The 23,912-nt window shown below is 32.3% G+C and overlaps 1 protein-coding gene across 2 annotated transcripts in view; it reads left to right on the top strand.

The window, feature by feature from the left end:
* The window catches only part of LOC124532228 (centaurin-gamma-1A), a 271,221-nt gene that overhangs the window by 228,167 nt on the left and 19,142 nt on the right, over nucleotides 1-23,912 (top strand). The gene's annotated exons all lie outside the window — the stretch shown is intronic.

The following is a 23,912-nucleotide window of genomic DNA, read 5'->3' as shown; positions in this document are numbered from 1 at the left end:
GGTTTAGTTCGTGATGTCTGTCTGTACCGCAAAACAACATGGTGAACAAAATTAAAGCAGGCTTTAAACCACTAACATATCGTTCAGCTTCACATGTTCCAATCATTGGGCTACTTCGACACCTTATGGAATCAATCTTTTTGATAGGAATATATCTTTGATTAAGGTTTATGACTTATTTTAATAGAAATAGGAATATAGATAAACAAATCTTTGATTTACGAGTACGTATGCTACGCGAATCGCTGATAGTTGATCTGTGAATGACTTTCTAGTTGACAGCTCTATTTGGCAATGAGATGATCGCCTCCAGGCTGTTTTAAATATCATAAATATGTTTACTATTGTATATGTAACATAATATTTAAAAAAATGATCCCGCTGCGTTTCTTTCGCTGGTTTCTCTCAGGTCTGAGGTGTTAAATTCCGAACCGTTGGTAGATTTTAGGCTATCAATAAGAAAGTGTAAACACTTCTATTTTTCGAACGAAAGATTTTTGATTTTGACTTTGTATTGTGCACTACAAACAGGTCTTTAATTATAACTAAAACTAACATGGCTGTATTATTTAAATGTTGAAAAAGTTACTAGTACTGAGTTTCTTGCCGGTTCTTCTCGGTAGAATCTACTTTTCTGAACCGGTGGTAGTTTCACTCAATTGTTAAATGACGATTTAAAAGTGCTTGTAAAAGCCTACTTGATTGAACTTAATGTGGATTTGAATGTATCTGGAATTATATAACAACATATTACTAAACTGATTATATCCACATTAATTTTAGTTCCAAATATTTAAAAAGTAATTTTTCGTAAATCCATAGTTGTTATTACAAGTTATTAGATTCCAAGATTTCGACCAATGATATCGCGTCTACTCAGTACTCATTTGTTAAGTGTTCTTTGTTAACCTGTAATATCATTAAACGGTACGGTTTGGTGAACGTTACTTAACTTTCTAAGTAATGTGATAAGTTTGCAGTTTTTAGAGATAACAGATTGCTGATATAAATACAAAGTTGAGATAGGAAAATGTTTAAGAGAGTAAAAGATTAAGAGTGTCATGAAAAGAAGGAAATGGAAAGAAGTATTTTAAATTGTAACATATCTCGCGCAATACGCTATTTGACTGGTTTTGAAAATCCACTGTATATTATTAAGTAGAGGTTAAGGGATCTAGTAAAAGTTGTTTCTTTTTTTTTATTTTAGTACATACTTTCTGAAAAATATCAAATTGGGTTACTTATACGGACTGTAATGTCCAAACCAGTCGGAATCAAATCAGCCGCTAGCCATATACCGTCTAGTTATAAAGAATTCTACGAATTTCCTAACTAATGTTATATTGTTTAGTTTCCTTGCCATGCCAATACGTCCTAATATATGCCGAATATTACAGGATCTTGATTTGTCTTAGACCGGAATATGCTGCCAAGTTTGGGAGTAGCCAGTGTCGATTATAGCCAGTTGTGTAATGTGATTAATGGTTTGGACATATCCTGATAGTTTTGCTGTCCTGGTAGCCATATTGAAATATGATACTGTCTATAACGAGAGAATGTTAGCGTATATATATAGTTATTTTATTATTATTATTATTAAAGATATGATCATCATATCATAGCCCGATGATAATGTTCTTATTAAGTTTGGAATTCATTAATCAAGGTAGACCAGCTAACTGCTCAGAGAAGAAGTTTGTGCGCAAACTAAAAATTACATTCTTCGTCTCTTTTCCTTGGATTCAAGTCCGTTTGCTGGGTGGTTACTACCCAACAGCAACAAGCAACAGCCTGTAAATTCCCACTGCTGAGCTAAAGGCCTCCTCTCCCTTTGAGGGGAAGGTTTGGAACATATTCCACCACGCTGTTCCAATGCGGGTTGGTGGAATACACATGTGGCAGAATTTCTATGAAATTTGTCACATGCAGGTTTCCTCACGATGTTTTCCTTCACCGCTGAGCACGAGATGAATTATAAAGACAAATTAAGCAAATGAATCAGCGGTGCTTGCCTGGGTTTGAACCCGCAATCATCGATTAAGATGCACGCGTTCCATCCACGTCATATATTCTGCCGTCGTGTATTATGGAATTGAAGTGATCTTGTATAATTATAAGAATAGGGAAGCAACGTTAGTTATGTAGTTATAGCAGTGATGACAACTTACCATCCGATGACCCATTTGGACTTCCATCAACCGATGCCATATAGTTATAATACCGAAGTTAGCCAGTTAGTTATAATACCGAATTTAAGACGAAAGACTAGTGAAATGAAACCGGAATTGCAGGATCTGTGTTCATCTATTCAAAGACATTAAAAGCCAACGAAGAGTTGAAAATAATGAATCGCTTTCTTAGTTGATATTCTCTCCACTTGATAATTCAACTAAATGTAACTTATGCTAATAAGCGCTCCTTATTCTAGACTGTTCTAGAATGTTCTTAGGTAGGTAGCTTCAAATGCATCTACAAGTGCAATTTGGTTTATACACGCCTGTTTCATGTATACGATAAGTCATGCATACTTGTCTTATTGCTTCACGTTTATTGAGACAGTTTCACTCTCTAGTGTCGTAGAATGTATTTCATGTTGATTTCATCACTCATCAGCAGTTTTACTAAACTGTTGACAACAGCACTGCTGGGTTAAGGCCTCCCATTAAGGAGAAGGTTCGGAACATATTCCACCACGCTCTTTCGATGCGAGTTGGTGGAATACACATGTGGCAGAATTTCTATGAAATTTGATGCATGCAGGATTCCTCACGATGTTTTCCTTCACCGCCGGGCTCGAAATACAAATTAAGCACATGAAAATTCAGTGATGCTTGCCTGGGTTTCAACCCGCAATCATCGGTTAAGATGTACGCGTTCTAACCATCATCTCTGTCATCTAGATTGTGTCCACGGAAAAATTCTATAGTAGCATTTTGTAGATTTATCTCAACGAGAAAGATTTATCAGCTTTTGAACATTTTCCGGCTGTTACAGCAGTGTGATTGTTAAGGCTTAGATTTTAAATTCAATGTAACAAATTTTATTTTTATTTGACGACCTCCATGGTCGAGTGGTGTGGTCACCGGTTTTCATGGGTACGCCTATCTGAGGTCCCGGGATCGATTCCCGGCCGAGTCGATGTAGAGTACCATTAGTTTTCTATGTTGTCTTGGGTCTGGGTGTTTGTGGTACCGTCGTTACTTCTGATTTCCATAACACAAGTGCTTCAGCTACTTACATTGGGATCAGAGTAATGGATGTGATGTTGTCTCATATTATATTAATTAACTCTATATGCGTATTAGGAGGAAGTTAGCAGACATACACGAGTGTAACAGCTAGTTTAGTAAAACGAGAAAGTGGCGTATTTGTTAGACTTAATGGACCCCGTCTCTCGGGGACACCGCTCAAACATTTACAGTGAAGACGCAAACCGTTCGCTTCTAAGCTTAAGTGACCTACTGCGAACAGCTAGGGCGCATTTTCGTTGTATGACATGAAACGTTTTCCGACGTAAATAAAAATTTTAAGACGTAAAATTTATGAAAAAAATGAAGAAGTCAGAAAACGGAAATTCGGGATTGTAAGAAACTTTAACAAAATATATCAACATAACATTAATTAACATTTTTAATTATTGGTTTATTGGTTGCGTGGTTGATAGATTTGACCCATACAAAAGTATAGCACATACTAACAGTACTCCAAGTTAATTTGAAATTTTAAGTACACCAATATCCACGACGAATAATAATACAGTAATGAAAATTTTTAGTCTAAAAGTGAATATAGATGTTATAATTATTTTGATAATTCGTTCATGGAAATGTCAGGAATGAATTTGAATCAATACGATACATAAATAACTTCATATATTTTAGAACTTTTTAATACCTAAGAAATTAATCTTTGCGTGGTTACATAATGAATTTAAAAAAAAAACGGAAATAACATAATATTTTTCATTTATCAAGAATTCATCTTTGAGTTCGAATTTTGAATTTGTTTTTTTTTTTTTTTCAACGAGTAGTATTTATATTATATGGACACAGTAATGCATTTTATGTCGTGTCGTGTGTGAATGGATTGTCAGACAAGAGGACGCTCTCATCGATTCGCGCTATAAAGGCAAGTGGCGAGTTTTAATGGTTGTTACAGTTTATTTATCGCCTCAAAACTACCATGACATTTTATAGCTTCCATTTTACAATCTACGATGATCTACAAGGGAATTTATGGCATGTAGGTTACTATGTGGATTATGATGGAGGAATGTACTGTTTGGACACTTTAAATGAAAGAATTATGTGGTAAATATAATTGTTATTTTCTTGTTCTCGTGGCCGTCTAATATCGAATTGAGTTAGTATTGAGTCTAAAAGAGGTATAGTGTTTTTTTGTGGAGGTGGTACCTACCCAGACGGGCTTGTACAAAGCCCTACCACCAAGTAAACTGTGTACTCTGTGGAGTATTAGCGCTATGGTAGCCAAATCGTAACAAGACGATGTCATATTCTTTGACCCTTCTGGCCGTACCAACACAAGATAATAGTACATATTTTATGGTTATAACACTGTCAATGTATTTGGGATTTTTGAAAATAACCTTTTAAAACGAATTGAAATATTCGTAGCTATTTCATATTTAGATTTGTCTTGATTGTATACAATAATAAGCAATCCATACAAGGCCGTTGACCTTTAAAGATCAAAACACTTTCGTCGACATAAAACGCTACGTAAAACATTGTTCCTACATGAATTTTAATATAGTTACACTAGTGAAGACATTCATGTGCCCTCGATTATTGTAAACTTCTACAAAACTACTTCTATAATACTTATTGAAATTAAAACGCGCGTAGTGAAATCCTTTTTTTAAAAGGTTACTAGCGACTCGCCCCGACTCCGCACGGGTGCAATACTGATACTAAATATACTACAGAATTTGTTTATTTACTTACGACATCATATTACAAACTCCTAAAATTATCAGTGTTTATTTACCATATTGTCCATGTATTATATACAAAACCCATTCTCTTGCATCACTCTATAACCGCATCAAAATCTATTGCGTAGTTTTAAAGATTTAAGCGTACAAAGGGTCAGAGAAAGCGACTTTGTTTTATAATATACATAGTGATTTTACAAAACATTTCCTAATTATTATTTATAAGTTGTTCTCCTTATTGTATTTACGTAGCATTAGCCTGTTTGCGTGGCGTTATCGCTTTTCTCAATATTTTTTATTTTCGCTATAATTATGAAACGTAATCAACGTAATATTTTAAGTAAAATTGTAAAAAAGCCGCGGGTAACAGCTAGTCTTAAATATTTGGAAGTCTCGTTGGGAAGTGCTCTCGGAATTTTTGTTCACAAAACTAACTTTAATGGAGTAATCAGCAGGTATATTATGGCATAAATTAGATTAGGACGTCCGCGTTAGTGTAACCCAAATAGCGAACGTGCATAATATTTTATATCCTAGTAAATATTTTACGCTCAGTGCTATGTAGTGACTTGCATATTATCCAGATACATATATTTATTTAAAATACATATAAAAACTTATTGGTTAATATTTTTTGTCTTAACGATAGTCAAAGTTTTATATATTAAAACCTTCTCCGTAACGCTCAGTGTCTTCATTACCATTAAATAGTATAAAACAAAGTCGCTTACTGTCTGTCCCTATGTATGCTTAGATCTTTAAAATTACGCAACGGTTTGTGACACTGCCCTTTTTTAATAGATAGATTGATTCGAGAGGAAAATTTTGTATACAATACATGTACATTGTAGTAAAAAAGTTTCCAATGTAATGTCGTAAATAAACACATATTTTATAGTGTATTTACTATCAGTATTTTATCAGTGCAAAGCTGGGACGGGTCACTAAATTTTTACAAATGTTATATAGATTGGTTTAATACTTTTTCAGTTAGATAATACAGAATACTTCTCATTTACAAATATAGATTGTAAATAGTGCTTTGTGTTGAAACGTGTATGATATTATTAAAAAACATACGAATTTTAGACTATATGTATACTGTTGACAGTGCCTTGCTTGCTTGCTTCTCTATTCTAGAGGTTTGGACTTAAATACCAGTTTGGAACTAGAGTGGCTTGATTTTCGGAAGTGTTTGCATTCTTTTGTATCGGAAAGCAAGTAAAATCGTTCGTCTGAAATTTCCGGTATTATCGGAATGTTGTTAATGCAAACTGGTGCACTATTTTAAGATGGCCGCCGTGACGATATCAGTCAGGAGCACTAACATCTCTATGATTGGATATTGAACGTTGAATTCTAGTGAACTGTAAGTTTAGTTTCGATCTCATTGGATATTTTGTTTTTGGAGGTCCAAGTATACTGGTCCATTGGTTATAATATGTTTCAACAGATCCAAGTACACTGGTCCATTACAATGAAAGAAAGACATTTAGTATTTTTCAAGAATAAATGTTTTATTAGTGTTACCAAGTAGACTTAATGCTATCGACCTGAAGGTTTCGAGGGCGTCTACCCTGGGGTCGGTAATGTCATGTTTCATTAATATCGTAGCCCCTTCATTTTCAATTACTGATTGAAAACGAAAAGTGAATAAAGTGAGAATCTTATAGAATAAACAAAAGAACAACGAACTATTTTAATAACAAAGCGTTACTGTTTTTTTTTTTTTTTGTTTCTGTCTGGAGTTACAGAATCACGTTCGAAATATGAATATTTGAAAATGAAAATGGAATATAATATAGTCAAAAAAAATTTATATGTTACTGTAGAAGCTCGGACTACGGTTATTCTTAAGATTGTCAAGTAAAACCTAAGAATGACCAATTCTTAATGTTAAATGTCCAAAAGGATTGCGATTCTTATAACCTAACCTAACCTTACCTTTACTGAAATCCAATGGTAACAAAAAAAACGTCTCAATTTCAGAAATACTTACGGTAAAACCTAAGACTCTCTTAAATATTAAGTTTTACCGTAGTTTGAGCTTTTACAGTAACATATATAAATGTAATAATAATCGTTGTGTTTGTATAGTCAGCATATGAAAACCTTCGTCAGTTTTCAAATTCATTCCTTTATCAAGTCGTAAGCTCTTAGTACCTTTTGAATCTAACATGAAATTATTGCGACGCAATATGTCATTCTCGATCGGTATAGAAGTAGATCTTAAGGTGACGAACCTTTTCTTACTCCGACTGTACTTGGGCCTATATTGCCATCAATAAAAGGTACGCCTCGCGTGTCTGGACTACCCACGCAACACGCTGTGACACTTGTGTCTCTGCTTCCCGTTGATGTACAATGTTTCCGTTTTAAAGGGCGAACGAACCAGCATAATCACCACCACTTACCACACATGATGTATGACCTAGTTTATAACGCCATACTCTTTTGTTATTCTCTTAATAAATGGTATCAATCTTTTTTAGTCTGTATTAACTTTTTTCCCCGAGCGTTTGGTTTAAAAGTGTATAAAGAGAAGGCTACTCTAGAGCGCGTACATCGTAAACACTGAATTTTCATGTGCTTAATTTGTGTTTATAATTAATGTCGAGCTCGATGATGAAGGAAAACATCGTCAATAAACCTGCCTGTATCGAATTTCAATGAAATTCTGCCACATGTTAATCCATCAACTTTCATTGGAGCAACGTGGTGGAATATGCTCCTAACCTTCTCCTTAAAGAGAGAGGAGTTTCTGTTATTATTATTTATTATTTTTATATAATTTTAAACGTATTATTTTTCTTTTATTTCAAAGAGTAATAATTAAAAACCTAAACAGCGCTACCAATTTTGCGACAACGATTTAAAACAGAAATAATTCGACCAAAAGCGGTGCCTTCGTCTTAATTGAATGGCAGTTTAATTAGGTTAAAGATAAATAACCGCTTCGATATATTTTCTATATAGTACAGTTATCCTACCAGGATTGTTCTATGAACTTGTTTAAATCTAGTTAACAGCGAACATTGAAAACTGCTGAAATTCCAAACTACATCAGGACGCTTGGGAATCGAGTATTGGTTAAAGTTGGTTATGATAATATTGGTATTGCTTAACGAAGTTTATTTTCTGTTCGTCGTCGTTTACATTAAAAAAATAACTATATAAGTAATATATTATAGTAAATGTTGTTTCTGATAAAACTACTTCTTATAAGAATCATTTCAAAAAAAGAATGCGAGTATTTTTTTCGATGAATTGCCAATATTTATGTTTAAGCAAAAAGGTTTAATATTAACCTCATGTAATAAAACTGTTTTGGAGGCCCGTATTACGTTGGACAGCTGACAGTTAAATTTTGTTCAAGCGTACAGGTTTTTCAAACCATATTTCCTTCTCGACGGGAACGAAATCAATTTCAAACACAATTTCAGAACCCGAAATCACAGTACGGACTAAAATCGACATGTGGTCTGTAAAACAATTCGATAGCAACGAATTTGAAACTCACCGCAGTACAAGATCGTAAAATGACAGAAAGTAATAAGCGATATTGACTATAATTATAATAATGTTTAAAGGATACACGTATAACAATTGCATATTCATTAAGTCGGCTTATGACGTTTCACTTTTGAGATAAAAAGTGGGGTTTTACAGAGCACTTTTATATCACGTCGGCTGATTGTAATTATACGATTACAAAGCTTATAATAATTATTTTCAGTAAATGTTGTAAACAGTAAAGATTATATTGACAGTTGATTTGAATTTTGTTTTTATCAATTAGATATAGTATGTGTCGTCATTATTGCACCATGTATAGATTATTTAGATAAAGAATCATTCATTAAAATTCGATATATTATAATGTTAACGTTCTGTTATATTCTAAATATTAAATTTAATATTAAGGATGTCTTTATGGAATTTTAATTGGAATTGGTTCTAGTACTTTTGAATTAAGTGTATTTTCTTAGTAGATAATATTTGTTTTTATAAACAAGAATAAATTCTTAACAAGTACTACACTACACCAAATTAATTATGTTATAATTAATATTGTTACCAAAAGATCCATAGCCAGTATAGGTTGAATTATATTTTTTATGAGTTTTACTTCTGAGATCGTCAATCCACACAAATAATTAAATATGTGTTAGAGTCGTCATATCAATATCTAGAAATCATTAATCAAATAATTCTAAATATTTCGTACAAGAAGTATCAATCAATCAGTCTGTTAATTAGTTCAGTCACAACTGAATACATCGAATCAAAGTAATCTCAAACTTATAATTACTAATTACCATCACACTTGCAGTGAACTATAACCATAGTAGATTGAAGTACGATTACTCGTTACGTCATTCTCTCTCCAGGGACCTATATTTAGAGTACTATATTAAGCGTAAACCCTCCGGGTCAGATTGTAATATTGTGACGTCACGACTTGTACACAGCGATAGGGTTGAAAACAAAGACTGCGAACTGGTAACAGCTGCGCAGTTCTACGTTATTAATAATTCTTCGCAATAAAAAACGTGAATAATAAGAAGGCGATATAAGCTAATATTGCAATGTCTACAATCGATTATTTGGTATCGAAAATGCAGTTATTCTCAACGCAAACTATGAAGCTTTAGTTTTTAAATACGTTAGAGGTTTAACAGAGAGATGTGGCCGATTCTGATGAAATCAAATCAAAATAAACTTTATTCAAGTAGGCTTTTACAGGCACTTTTGAATCGTCATTTTACAATTAAGTGAAGCTACCACCGGTTCGGAAAGTAGATTCTACCGAGAAGAGCCGGCAAGAAACTCAGTAGTTACTCTTTTTCGACATTTAAAAAATAGTTCATGTTAGTTCATGTTAGTTAAATACTATTATATATGTATGTATGTAATATATGCTGCCAGGAAGTCAACAGGTATTAATTCCATGCTTTTTTATCATCTATAAAATCTTGTATCGAACAATATGTATTTTTTACAAATTATTTGAATTTACGAAACGGAAAAGTTAAAAATGTCTGCAGAATTTTATCATACCTGACTTTATGAATTTCGATAAGCTTTTGTTTTTTATTCTGGAAAGTTAAGGGAAATTAGAGGAGAGTTAAAATGTAGGTAGGGCTAAGTGTCTAAAATCACAAACTCGTTTAAAATTTCACAAGCGAAATTTTCATTAATTTCCATACCTTTAAGATGCAAAATAACTGACCATTATGAGCTGGTGAATGGACCTGGAATATGAAGCGGTCTTTGAATCTAAGCCCGAGGTTTCCTTTCATCCGCCGTGTCCTGGCTGCATTGTGCCCGTTTACACCGGTAATTGCGACCTAGTTTCATAGACAAACTGAGGCTTCGCGTTTTCGTCGATAATTCTCGTGAATGAGTGAGTGAATCGTTCGATGTGTGAATGCAAGTGGAACGCGGGTTATTAAATTGTTGCTTATATTTCTTTATGGTTTTGTGACGTATTAATTGTTTCCGTAGTTTTATATATAAAAAAAACATCATCCTGTAAATTTCCCACTGCTGTGTTAGGCCTCCTCACTCTTGGAGAAGGTTTGGAACATATTCCATCATACTGTTCCAATGCGGGTGAAATACACATGTGGCAGAATTTCACGATGCACGGAGCACGAGACGAATTATAACTCAAAATTAAGCACATGTATATTCAGTGGTTTCCCGCAATCGTCGGTTAAGATGCGCGCGTTTTAACCACTGGACCATCTCGACTCTGCCAGTTTTAGTTTTATATATGAACGGGAATAACAACCGTCTAAGTATGATAGGTAGTTTGTGGTCTATGTAAACGTATGTAATGATAGGCATTATGGAATTTGTAGTCGTATACTCGGGTCGGGTATAGTAGGTTGTGTTCATTTGGATTTGTCATGTAATCTGGGGCTTATGTAATCAGCAAAATTGATTGAATTGTTCGAGTTTACTGGTTAGAGTTTGGTTCGCTCGTGTTGTTGCTAACTAATTAATATATATCGCTAAACAGTAATTACATGTATTATGTTCCGGTTGGAAAAGTCAATGAGCCAATCTAAAATCAGCTTAGTGCTTATTCTGTTCAATAAATAATACATATTGTAGAATAAAGTCGCGTCGTTTTTGGACGTGATGATCTGAAGAAGTATTGAACGGATTTTTGTACGGTTTTCACTAATGTTGTGGCTCATGAGGAAAATTTTAGTGTATAATTCATTAAGTTTTTGTATAAAACGTTTGTGTAAACGTTGTGTGAAAATTATAGCTGAACCTGAAGATTTCCAAAAATAAATCATGTTGATTGGGAACTATATATGTATATGCTATGATTATATGTATAATATATAGGTTTTGTGTACACCCTTAGTGTGAGCGTTTAAAGCCGGGACGAGTATCTAGTTATATAATAATAATAATAATATTTATTTGGCAATAATAGAAGTACAGAAAATAAATGACACATACAGAGTACTTAGAAAAACATTTTACAATATAAGAGATTAATGACCCCATGCTAGGAAAATCCTGTGTTATGGGGAACATTCATCCGTCCACTACAACTAATTAAATCGACTATGTTTTCAAAGTAGAATACACGTTTCATATTATAATAGCAGATAATATATATATACTTGTTTATTTATTTATTTATTTATGTTACATATGTATAGGTATAGAAATAAGTTAAAATATTGTTTTTAAAATAGAATTTAGAACACATTCAAATAAAGTTGAGGCATTATTGCCAGCTTAAAAAAATAATAGTGTCATCCTTGTTACCATTTTTTTTATTTATTTGTAATATTGTTTCTCTGTGTAACTGCACAGTGTGGTTATACAGATTATATAGATGTATGTGCGGTGACTTACCAGGTGGCTCAATTTGTCTTTTTGTGACAAATGATACAATTGTTCAAATTGTCAATAATTACTGAGTGACTGTAATAGTTACGTGTAATCTTGATATTTCAGTGAAATATATTTATGACTCAACAAATATATGACATATTTGGATATGAACTCATTTATAGGACACGTTTGGTATGAGATAAAATAATGTTATAATCTCTAAACCAATTCTGTTGTATCGACTTATATCTGATAGTATCTATTATGAAATGCATCATGAATTATAATATCCAATATTGTTATATTACATCTGTGGCTCAAAACAAAGAGATTTATTTCACATAAAATTATACTTACTAATTGTTTTTTTTTAATCTATACATATAATAAAATTGGAGTGTCTGTTTGTAGTATTAAATTAATCGCATTTTACTGAATGTATGTGTCGGTTTTGATGGGATTGTCACTAGCAGATAGCTCATATAATAAGGAGTAACTTAGGCTACAACATCTTATTTGTAGCTCAAAAGCGCACGAAGTCATTGGTATTGCTAGTCACAACATAAAAATATATCTAACTGAAAGTAGAAACAATAACTAGAGAACAAAGCAATTTGAAATTAACGAAAGAAAAAAACTGTACCGCTGTGTTTTAATTTGCTAGTCTGCCGTCTACTATACCGAAATAGTTGTCGATTTTTAAAAATCAAATTACTTTGTAGTCGAGCTTAGTACTTAGGCTTGTTTGCCTAGATTTTTTCTTTGACTCAGCATATGTTATACCGCCAAATAGAAATGTTTAGCATTATTGTGCTCCGGTTTGAAGAGTGAGTGAGCTAGTGTAACAACAGACACAGGGGACATAATATCTTAGTTCCCAAGGTTGGTTGGCAACGAGGATTCTATGGGTAGTAATGGGTGCTGATAGCCACTAACCATCAGTTGTCCATTTGCCAGTCCGACTATCCTTACAACACAACAATAAAATCCGCCTTTTTTACCAAATAATAGTTCGTTGTATGTGTTCGTAGTTATATTGATTGTTTAAGTTGCTGTCAGTTCATGTAAGTGTACTTGTGTTGAAAATTACAAATGTGTGCGTGATAATTTCACGATGTTAAAGTTTCCCTCACTCCAGTCGACAGCTAATATGTAAGGTTCTGTGATATATCCAAGTTCACCCTCCGGCTTATGGTCCGACTTCACAAAGAATATTTAATATGTTAAATATATAGCTCGCTGTATATTCAAAAGTGATCAAACAGAATAGTAATGGCTTAAGTTCTTTATACAGCGTTTACATTATAATCATTTTCGAATTTTGTTTTCGAGTAGATTTTAAATTGCCAAATTACGCATCTGTTTATCAGTGGAATTACAGTTATTCTGCGGGCAGCGTTAAATAATGCGAGTTTATTGTAATATACTGTTAAATAAAAACGTCCCGCGAGTAAATGCGTATACACTCAACATCACGTTCTTTTATCTTTTATCAGATAATGCCCTAATCCAGAATAAGCTCAGTATATTTAACCAAATATATTGAGCTGTGAATTCTACCGCCGGTTACTTGGTATTGTAATTTTCTCGATTATCAATGGTTACATGTAAGGCATTGGCCGAATCGTGCGATACGCGCTATCTAAGTTGGCCGGCATATAATCGTCTGTTTAAGTAATTACATCCCGCATGATGCGCATAATTCCTATAATATATGCCAGAATTTTGGGGGCTGTCTCTTCAGGATGATTAAGGCATAATGTGAGTGATTGTATTCCGTTTGTATTTATAAGAAACGAGCTGAAACTGCTGTTTTGCCTGCGCGAAATTTATAAAACACAAACGTCCAATACCTCCCCCCACAGTTTTCACAAATTCTTTATTAGCAAATGTCAACACCCTATAAGGAACCTATGTGCTAAATTTGAAGTGATTTCATGAATAATCAGTGGTGTAGTATTTCACTTTTGTATACGTAAATTTTCTCCATGGAAGGTAGAAGTACTCCTCAATCGTGCGGTCTTGAGCTGCTCCTATCCCAGGGGTATTTCCTTTCCGTTCCTAAAAGCTATGTCCGCGCAGCCATTTACCGTCAACTCAGATAACGCAACACAACAAATACATTACCTCGAAAATCGATATCAACATTCGAGTAAATAATTTATTTCTTTTCGTCAATTATAGCGATCGATACGGTGGAACGTAAAAGCCTTAATGGCGATAGTAATGAACGATGTACAAGATACGATTGTCTGTATCGCTACATTTTAGTAATTGCCGATGCTCAATTGTTTATGTGTTCGTAGTTACTTTGACATCGTTTTATGTTTGAGTTCAATCAAGGCAAACTCAATTGTGGAATCTTTTTCGAAATATGTATATATAATGTATTTACTATTTTAGCGCTCTTTTTTGGAATCTATGAGAGAACAAACTCGAATGTGATGTTTAAATATGTAATCTTTAATCGAGGCGTTTTCGACGTAAAATGATTTCACTTTCATCTCGTGTAATATTCGTATCTTTTTTGTTTTTATTAGTTTAAATTAACTATTGATATTAAAACATTAAAAGTCTATGAAGATATACTCACGAGAGTTAGGAGTTAAATTTATGTTATTCTATTAAACTCATATATATACACTATCTCATTCGAGTGATATAATATTCTGATGCTACAAGCATCAGAATATTATATCCTTTAAATGTTATAATTATCATAGTCACTGGCGCATAACACATGACGTTTCATGATCGTTTTCCGTGGAGAGTTTTCTCATTTGTCGTTTCGGCTTAACAGCTACCTTTAAAGAGCAAAAGTTACACTCAGATGTAACTTTTGCTCTTTAACCCACTAAGAATATATACATATTCGGAACATTGCCAATAGTCTGCTCTCAAACGCTTGCATGTTGTATGCTTTTATGCAACCATTTTATCTCACTTCTATCTATCTATAATTTAACACTGTACATAATTATTGTGATAAATTCAAGAATAACAAGCTTTGACAATTTTCGTGTTGGATAACTTTGTAATACGTATTTTGTAGATACCAATTTAATAATGTAATGATGGAATAAACTCTACATGCGATTACGACCTGCATCTTTTACGTAGACATATTTCTTGGAAATACCAATTTATTAATTCAAATAAAACCTCTTTATTATTCTTACCCAAAATCTTAACTCAATATATTATATATATGCCATTAATTAAAAAGTAAACTACCAAGATGTCTACGTTAACGCACACAAGCTGAAACTACGCACACAAACATACGAATTAAAACGCAAGCGCACTAACACACACGCACCCACACACACAGGTATAGATAATGTTTTATTGTTTCAATCTTTTATGACGTTGTAGAACTAAGATGAAAAAGGAGAAAGAAGTCGATTTAATAAAAAAGTACCTTTCCTATACGTACGCTTATACATATGTTTGTATTGATGATCCTAAGCTTCGAGCTGCAATCAAGGCAAACTCAATTGTCACCTCCGTTTCATTATATTATTGATCTATGTGCCCATTGTTACGTCATTCAATTTGAGCGCTTCCGCGTTTCGTTTTAAGGTCCCTATTAGCCTCGAAAAGTTCAATTAATCGACCCTTCAGGTCACGCGTGGCGACTGTACGGCGCCATGAGGGAATTTTTTTTATTTGTTTTTAAAAGTTGATCGATTAAAGAGCACCTACGTGCTTTAGGGTGATGTTGTTTATAGATAAATACATGTAAATGTATAGCGTTATAAATACATGTATAATGATAATTAATCTTGTAAAAAATATCAATAATTACTTTTTGTATTAAAATGGATAAAGTGTTATTGTGTGTGGATATTGCTATATTAGTTTTATTAAAATTGTCATTGAATGAATGATTTTGGGCAGAAACCGCTGTAAAAAGGCATATATTTAAAGGCATAAATTAAATAATACCTTAATTTTTGTAACGTTTATATTTTAATGCTATATGTTATTGGACGGGACACACATTATGTCACACATAGACTTTTGGTAAAGGGCTAAGGCGCTGTAAGAAACATTAATCATTATTTTCATCACCAAGGCGCAACAACCCCCGGCTTTATGTTTAATGTCATGTCCCTTATCAAATCGGAACACAACATTGCTAAGTATTGTTGTGTGGCGGTAGAATATCTATATGGCGGTATAATAATGTTACTCGTAATACAACACTGTTTTTCTCAAATATTATTATCGCAATTATCTATATTAATATTATAAATCTGAACGTAACTGTCTGTCGCTCTTTCACGACCAAACCGCTGAACCGAATTTCATCAAATTTGCTATGAAGCAAACTTGAACTGCAAGGCCAAGACATAGAGTACTTTTTTGCCTGACACATGATAACCAATACCCTAAAACGCGAGTGAAGCCGCGGGCGACTGCTATTAACTTTATAAAGTAAATATAATTAAAGTATCAGTTCATACTTTAAGGTATGTTATATGTATGAAAATCAACAATACCTTCACGCAGGCTTGTTCGTCTTTCAAATATTAATGGTAGAATAATTGATGTGGGTTTTACCTGTCCTGGGTCCCTTCGAAGTCCTTCTGGTTTGTCAGGCAAAGAGTAGTAAGGATGAATACAATTTTTTAAATAATATATATCAACTAGGGACCCGCTTCGGCTTCGGACTGGTACAATACTGATACTAAATATTTTACAGATTTTTTTTTATTTACGACATTAGAAACATCTAAAATTATCAATGTTTCTTTACTATACTGTCCATGTGTTATATACAAAATCCTTCCTCTCGAATCACTATCTATTAAAACAAACCGCATCAAAATCCGTTGCGTAATTTTAAAGATATAAGCATACCTATGTATATGAACACAGCAGACAGCGGTAAGCGACTTTGTTTTATACTATGTAATGATGATAAATCTAAAGGCTGTGAATGAAATATTTCTTTTGATTATGTTTAACATACTAAAGATTAAAAACTGTTAATTATTCTTTGTTTGATAGAATCTTTATAAATAGAGGGCAATTTAATATATTTTTTTTGTTTGAAATTTTTCATGAATTTCCTGAAGAAACTATGTTTTGCCATCAAAAGTTAAAGTCGATGATTGATGTTTTTTAAAATCAATATAAAATTCATACTTAGAGACTTTTACGAGCATTCGTGAATCGATTAACAAGATTTAATTAAACGTAAAGTTACTGGTTCGGAATGAAGTTTATGCCGAGGACATCCGACAAGAAAGTGGTTACGTTATATCATTATACAGTACAACTGTATACAGTTATGTATATATCCTGTATTAAAATCAACTAATATAACTCTACGTTTTTAATTATATATGTATACATAATCATGTAACTACATGTAACAATTCCTTATATCGTCAATGCTTAAAACCTTGGGAACAAATATGTTGTTCCTTGTGCGTATAGTTATACTGGCTTATTCACCCTTCAAACCGGGACATAATGCGGTACCTTATACTGTCTGACAGTAGAATATCCGATGAGTGGTACCTACCCAGACTGGCTAGTCCAGAGTCCTATCATCAAATGAATTATTACATTATATAGTTTCTATGGCAACATTATGAATGCGAAAGTAATTCTGTCTGTGTGTTGGTAATTCTCGACCAAATATCTTAACCGAATTTGATGAAACTTATAATGAAGGAAGCTTGTATTCTTAAGAAGGATAAAGGATATTTTTTATACCTAGCTCTGGATGACGCGAGCGAAGCCGCTGACAGCTATTACATTATAAGAAAATCCTACATATTTTATCATAGAACACAACACATTAATAGCCCTATAAATTTCGACCTAAGAATCGTGAATTAAACTTTAATATTCGATTATTTTAAATTGTATTTGTGTTCGTCTAATAATTCATTTTCCATTTCTGAAGCGCATCATTTCATAAACAAAACTTGAACTAACGTACGAACTACTTACTCAGGAAATACTCTGAGGAATTCCTCGTAAACGTTGATTAAAAAATTTCAATATAGCTTTTATAGATATGTGACGTATTTGTTTCATTGTATGTACAAAATAAATTATTTATTAATGAAAATTTATGGAAAACATTTATGAATTATCAAACATCAATGACATATTTTTAATATTATTTTTTATTGATAAGACGAAATAAGACGAAAGCTCATCAATCATTCAAACAAAATTTCGAAAGTCATCGCAGAACTCGATCACGAAACGTCACATGCGATATTGGATATAATAATAATAGAGCATTTAAAGTATAAGTATCAAAATAGCATATCACCATTAGTCGGTTTCGACGTTTTACGAGTGTAATACGAAGTGAGTTTTTAGAGACTAGTATAGTAATGCAAACAGAATTACCTACTACGTAGCGGTGTCGCCAAAAGTCACACTTTATTTTGTTTCTGAAATTTTAACTCATTCCGGCTTATACATTTGAAGCAAATGAGAATAGAGCTTTTGTTTGATCCTCAGAACAGTAAAACAGAAATGGTATAATACATTGTTGATATTATATTAAATTTGACTGAAAGCTACGTTTTCGAACAGAGGTTTGGATTTGTGATTCACGAGCCAATACTATTGCTATTATGATCACCATTAGCAATAGCCATGTATTTATATTATGTATTATTAAGGCATTCACGAAAATAATTCTCATGTAAATAAAATATGTAATATGAAAAAGTTTAGTTATAATTTGTACGTTCTAGATAATATATTAAAGTTATCTTTTTTATAGTTTCAATAGGTACTTCTAGTAACAGTTTCTGTTCGATGTATCTATGCTCAAAAAGCGTAAAATTTTATATATCTCTTAGGTGGAAAAACGCGAGCTACGCGCGCTCTTGAAACAATGGTACTATTATTCGCTAAATATTCTATTTGCATATTTGTGAGACGAAAAAATAACCTTTCGTAATAGATTTTTATGGAGATTCATTTTATCTGTACATATGATAAAATTGGAGTGTCTGTCTGTAATATAAAAATAGCCCTTTTCACTCAATGCATATGTCTATACACGGTCCATATACGAAAAAAAAAATATTTTTACAATTTTTGTGTCTGTTTGTTCCGGCTAATCTCTGGAACGGCTGGAGCGATTTTGACGGGACTTTCACTGGCAGATAATTGATATAATACGAGTAATTTAGGCTACAATATATATATATTTTTTTATTAAATTCAGACGCGTACAGGTCGCGGGTATAGCTAGTAGATAGATAATAAAATGGTAATACGAGCAATGAGCCAACTGATGTTACAATTTTCTAGCTGTTTCAAGACATTCGTTTGTATGACCTTAAGATTTGATTATACGTTAAAATAAATATAAAAATTATTATTTTATGACGTCATGAGACTTTAAATGAACCTTAACTTTTATTAAGATCATGAAAATGTCGCCTACGTCAGTGATTAAATTGCCTTCGATCTCACCGTTGGATGAATTCCAAACAACAATAAGGCATTATAAAAATTACAGACTACGGTTTTTCACCGATTTTGAACCCGTAGTCATCGAGTAAGATTAATGTATTACAACCACTGGCCATTGTCGGTTTTAAATATATTATATGAACATCGAAAATTACATTAATGATCAAACCAACAGCGGTGCTTCGTATTGACACTTTCCATTTTGTGGTAACGAAATTACCACAATTATTAACATTTGCTTAAATAATACAATGTAACATTTTCTTATTGAGAGCCGAGATGGTTCAGTAGTTAGAACACGAGCATCTTTACCTACGGTTGCGGGTTCAAACCCAGACAAGCACCGCTGAATATTCATGTGATTTATTTGTGTTTATAATTCATCTCGTACTTGTAAGTGAAGAAAAACATCGTGAGGAAACCTACATATGTATAGTTTTAATGAAATTCTGCCAATGTGTATTCCACCAACCCGTATTGGAACAGCGTGTTGGAATGTGTTCCAAATCTTCTCCTCAAAGGGAGAGGAGGCCTTAGCCCAGCAATGGGAAATTTACAGGCTGTTGTTGTTGTTCTTATGTTTTCTTACTTGTAAAAAAATTGTATATTATATGTATTAATAAATGAGAAAAAATTTTTTGTAATGTCTCACTGAAAAAAATTAAACTAATAAAAATAAAACTCAGAAGAAGTTTAAGTCAGCGCGTTTTAGAAATGGTTTTAATATATCACATTATTTGGAAGAGTTGCGCGTCTCAGTTTCACCTGCTTTAAATTTTCTCTACTGAATTGACATTCCTAAACTTCAAGTTCTTATTATAAATATTAAATCGATTCGAATCGAATCGATCGATTTTATTTAATTTAAAAAATGAATAATAATTTTAATATTATATAACGAATATTATGTTTTCTATTACAAAAATATTTTATGTAATGTTGGCAACACTACTCACCTATTCAGCTTTAATGCATGCGCGTTATAAGTTGTAACTAGTATTAGTTTTAATCAAAGCGTGCAAACTGAATATTCTAGAACATAAATTAAAAAAATCTAGTAATATTTAAATGAAAAGCTAGACCAGTGTGGGTGAAATTTAAAATAAGATATTTTTTTACAAGCCCATAATCATTTCGTATTCCCAAATGTCTATGAAAATAAATCCCAAATTAAAAGCGGTAATATTTTTGAATTAAGAACACTCTATTGAACAGTCATTAAAATATAACACGTCAAAAATCGAATTTGTAAAGTTAGAAAATTCTGAAATATCTTTACTTTAATTATATAACAATTTAATTTAACTAATTTGTCGAAGAAATGTATAAAAAGAGACTGCATCTGTTTCTAATTACTTTTTTAATAATGGAGATTATGTATAAATCTAAAAAGTTTAATTTCAAAACGATTATGTGAAAGTTCTAATAGACTATAAAAACTTTATAGTTCATTGTACGTTGCCCTGTCTGGGACGGGAGTTGAACTCCCTACCATATTCATTATTTCAAGAGTCTATTTTGTCTTTGCCCAGCTGTCAGGAGATAAGACCCGCTTTTGACAGGTTATTCACATGCAAGAATTATACACATTAATTATATCATTTTGACAACACAACTTAACTTGTAACAGATTAAAAATTAAAATATATCATATATAATAACGTAAAGAAACCCCTAAATTTTAACTACAATTACATAATGTATTTTGAGACTACATTTAATTCGAAATTCTTCCTTAAATATATAAAAAATATAAAACAGTATATACGTAAATATTTTAAATGTCTGAGATGTATTGAACAAAATAAAATGACTATTACTACAAATTCTTTTTGATCGAATTATTTTTAACAAGTAAGATTAATACTTTAACTTTCGTATATATTTAAAATGAAACTAACAACATTTTTAGTAGTCACGATTTATGACGAACACAGAATATTACATCAAGTAATAATTTCAAGACTGCAAACTTTTCAATTGGGATTTATATTCTAGTACAATTCTAAAAACTGAAAAACTTTTCTCCTTAACATTTTCTGTCAACTCACAAACTTTGTCATGGCGAAGGTCAAATATTTGAAAATGTAATGGAACGCTCGAGTTTGTCTCTGGTATGGCGATCGTGAGCTGAATTTTAATGTTCATTTGAGATGGCAAGCGCTGAATGACTATACTTTAGCGAAGCTATTTTGACACTAAGTTGCTCAAATGCTCACTTCAATTTAGTGTTGCCTGGTAAAAAAATTTAGCCTTTTTTGTTTCTAATGATTTTTAAAACTTATAATTAATATATTCGAAGAATGTGATGAAAAAATATTTTAAATAAAAATAATACAACTTCGGTTTCTTATGTACAATATTAATTTTATCGTGAACCTTTTTATTGTAATCATACAATAATTCAAGAGAAACAATTACATTACAAGAATATAAAACGATACATGAATAATACAACAGAATAATATTCAATGCTCGTAATAAAGTTATCTTGCGATATATTTGCTTATCAAATTCACTTCCCGCCCTCGTAGTTGTTAGGGTGCCCGGTTATAAAGTTGTAACTCGATAAAATGGGTTTTCCCGTTTTGTGTTTCCCGAAAAGACCTACTTAGGGCAAGACCTACAAGAGAAATTTTATCATTTTTAGAGTTCGTAAAGTTAAATATTGTGTTGCTTAAAGTCTTGTTGATATTATAAATTGTACTAGATTCATCCTTATTAGGACGGGTACTTTAATTATGTCATAATTAGTTTTTTATTTATTACCGTCGTATTTGTTACGGTTTGGATGTAATTTATTTTAACTACACGCATTCCGTCGCTCGCGACTTAATATTTAATTGAGCATAATTTTCGACACGTGCTTGGTTGCTGTTGCATGAAGTGTCTATTATTTTGAGGCACTTATATTCGTGATTAATTGTATCCAAGCCGTCGTATAAAGAAATACAATATTAATCTACAGAATAAACGCCAAAATTTGGTATTTATGAGATGGTAGTTTTTTTTATTTAAATATGATAATTTTTAAAGATTCACCATATGGCTTAGTATTTATTACTATTTAGTAGAATATATTTAAATTTTTACTCCCCTGAAACTGTTTATCTTGTAACAAATGTCTGTTAAAAATCAGTTAACTGTCACGTTTGTTTTGATTTCAATTGGCTTAATGATCCATGAACCAATGGTGTTCAATTTTTTTTTATCTTTTCAACTATAGATCACGATCTGAGAACATAGCATAGCGAAAGATACATCTGGACTTCTTTGTCGTTATTATAAAATTGTGCTTTTTGGACATAAGGTCAAGACTCACATTGGCTTATTTATGTCAGTCCAAATTTAACGATTTCAAGGTTAGAAATAATGTGAATAACCTTACGAAAATTAGTTATATGAATGATTACATTATTATCGAAATCTATTATCAGAGAACAAAGTATTACGATTTAAGATTTTGAATCGTAGTAATATATTTTTAAACAGTTTCAATTCCTTTTTCTTTTTATTACTTTTAAGCATCTTAGTTATACAAGTACATTTAACGGAAGTAGTCTGACCACAAAGTAAAACCTAGCCACAGTATCACATACTATGGATGACGTAGGCAAGAGCCACAAGGGTACCTCAGTATCAAGTTACCTGCCCGCATTATTCTTGCTTCTTTCTATTCATGTTTAAAAAAAACAAGTACGTACGTGCATTGTAAAGATCTTTTGTTCGGGATTCACCCCGGTTTCGTGAGGGCTTCGGAACCTGTTCCCGATTACTTGTAACAAGGTAACAAAAGATCTCTATTTTAATGATATGCACAACTTCTTTTTAACTTTGTAAAGCAATTACGGTGACACTGAAACGACACGATTCTTTAATTGTTTCTTTCACGTATAATGTATGTAATTATAGATGCCAGTATTTTCTTCAAGTTTAAAATATTTTTCTCATATACGGCACTTGACATGTAAATTAATATTAAGACAAGTTACGTTACATTACCGTCGACGTGTTGATGCGAGATCTGAATTATTTATAAGCGGCAATTTCATTTCAATCTGCTTGCCTCTTAAAGTCTCAAGCCAGATTATTGCGTTTATTGAACAGCGATATGTTCTCTGTCAGTGTAGTCGTTTCTTCCAAAAGTAGTTGCGAGATACAGCGAAAATAACGTTCTCGAAAGAGACGCTTAGCAAACATTTTTTGATTTCGTTGCTAAATCAGCTATTTATTTTAAATCTATTTGGACTTGGTATTTCGAATCAATAAAGTTGAAAGGATTTTGTTAGTGGTTCTGTTATCAAATCGTGTACAGTCAAACAACACTCCTTCTGGTACATTGCCCTCAAAAGATAAAATGAATAGTGCACTATCAACGGAACAATGGTGAAATGAATGAAATTCGTTCTAAAATAAAACGTCCTTTTCCGCAATGCACAGCATTATGTCCTCAAGTAAATGTACTATAATGATAGTGCGGTACATTTACTGAATGATATCGTATGATATTAGTTCGTTTGTTTATTTAAAATATTCATATTTATTGTAATACGAATCTGAAAATGATTTCTCATTTTTCGCTGTAATAAACTGAAATAATGTAACTTATGTAATACTTCAAAGTTTA

The sequence above is a fragment of the Vanessa cardui genome, chromosome 9 (genome assembly GCF_905220365.1).
Source record: "Vanessa cardui chromosome 9, ilVanCard2.1, whole genome shotgun sequence".
Lineage (NCBI taxonomy): Eukaryota > Metazoa > Arthropoda > Insecta > Lepidoptera > Nymphalidae > Vanessa > Vanessa cardui.
This window is presented reverse-complemented; position numbering and strand designations above follow the sequence as displayed.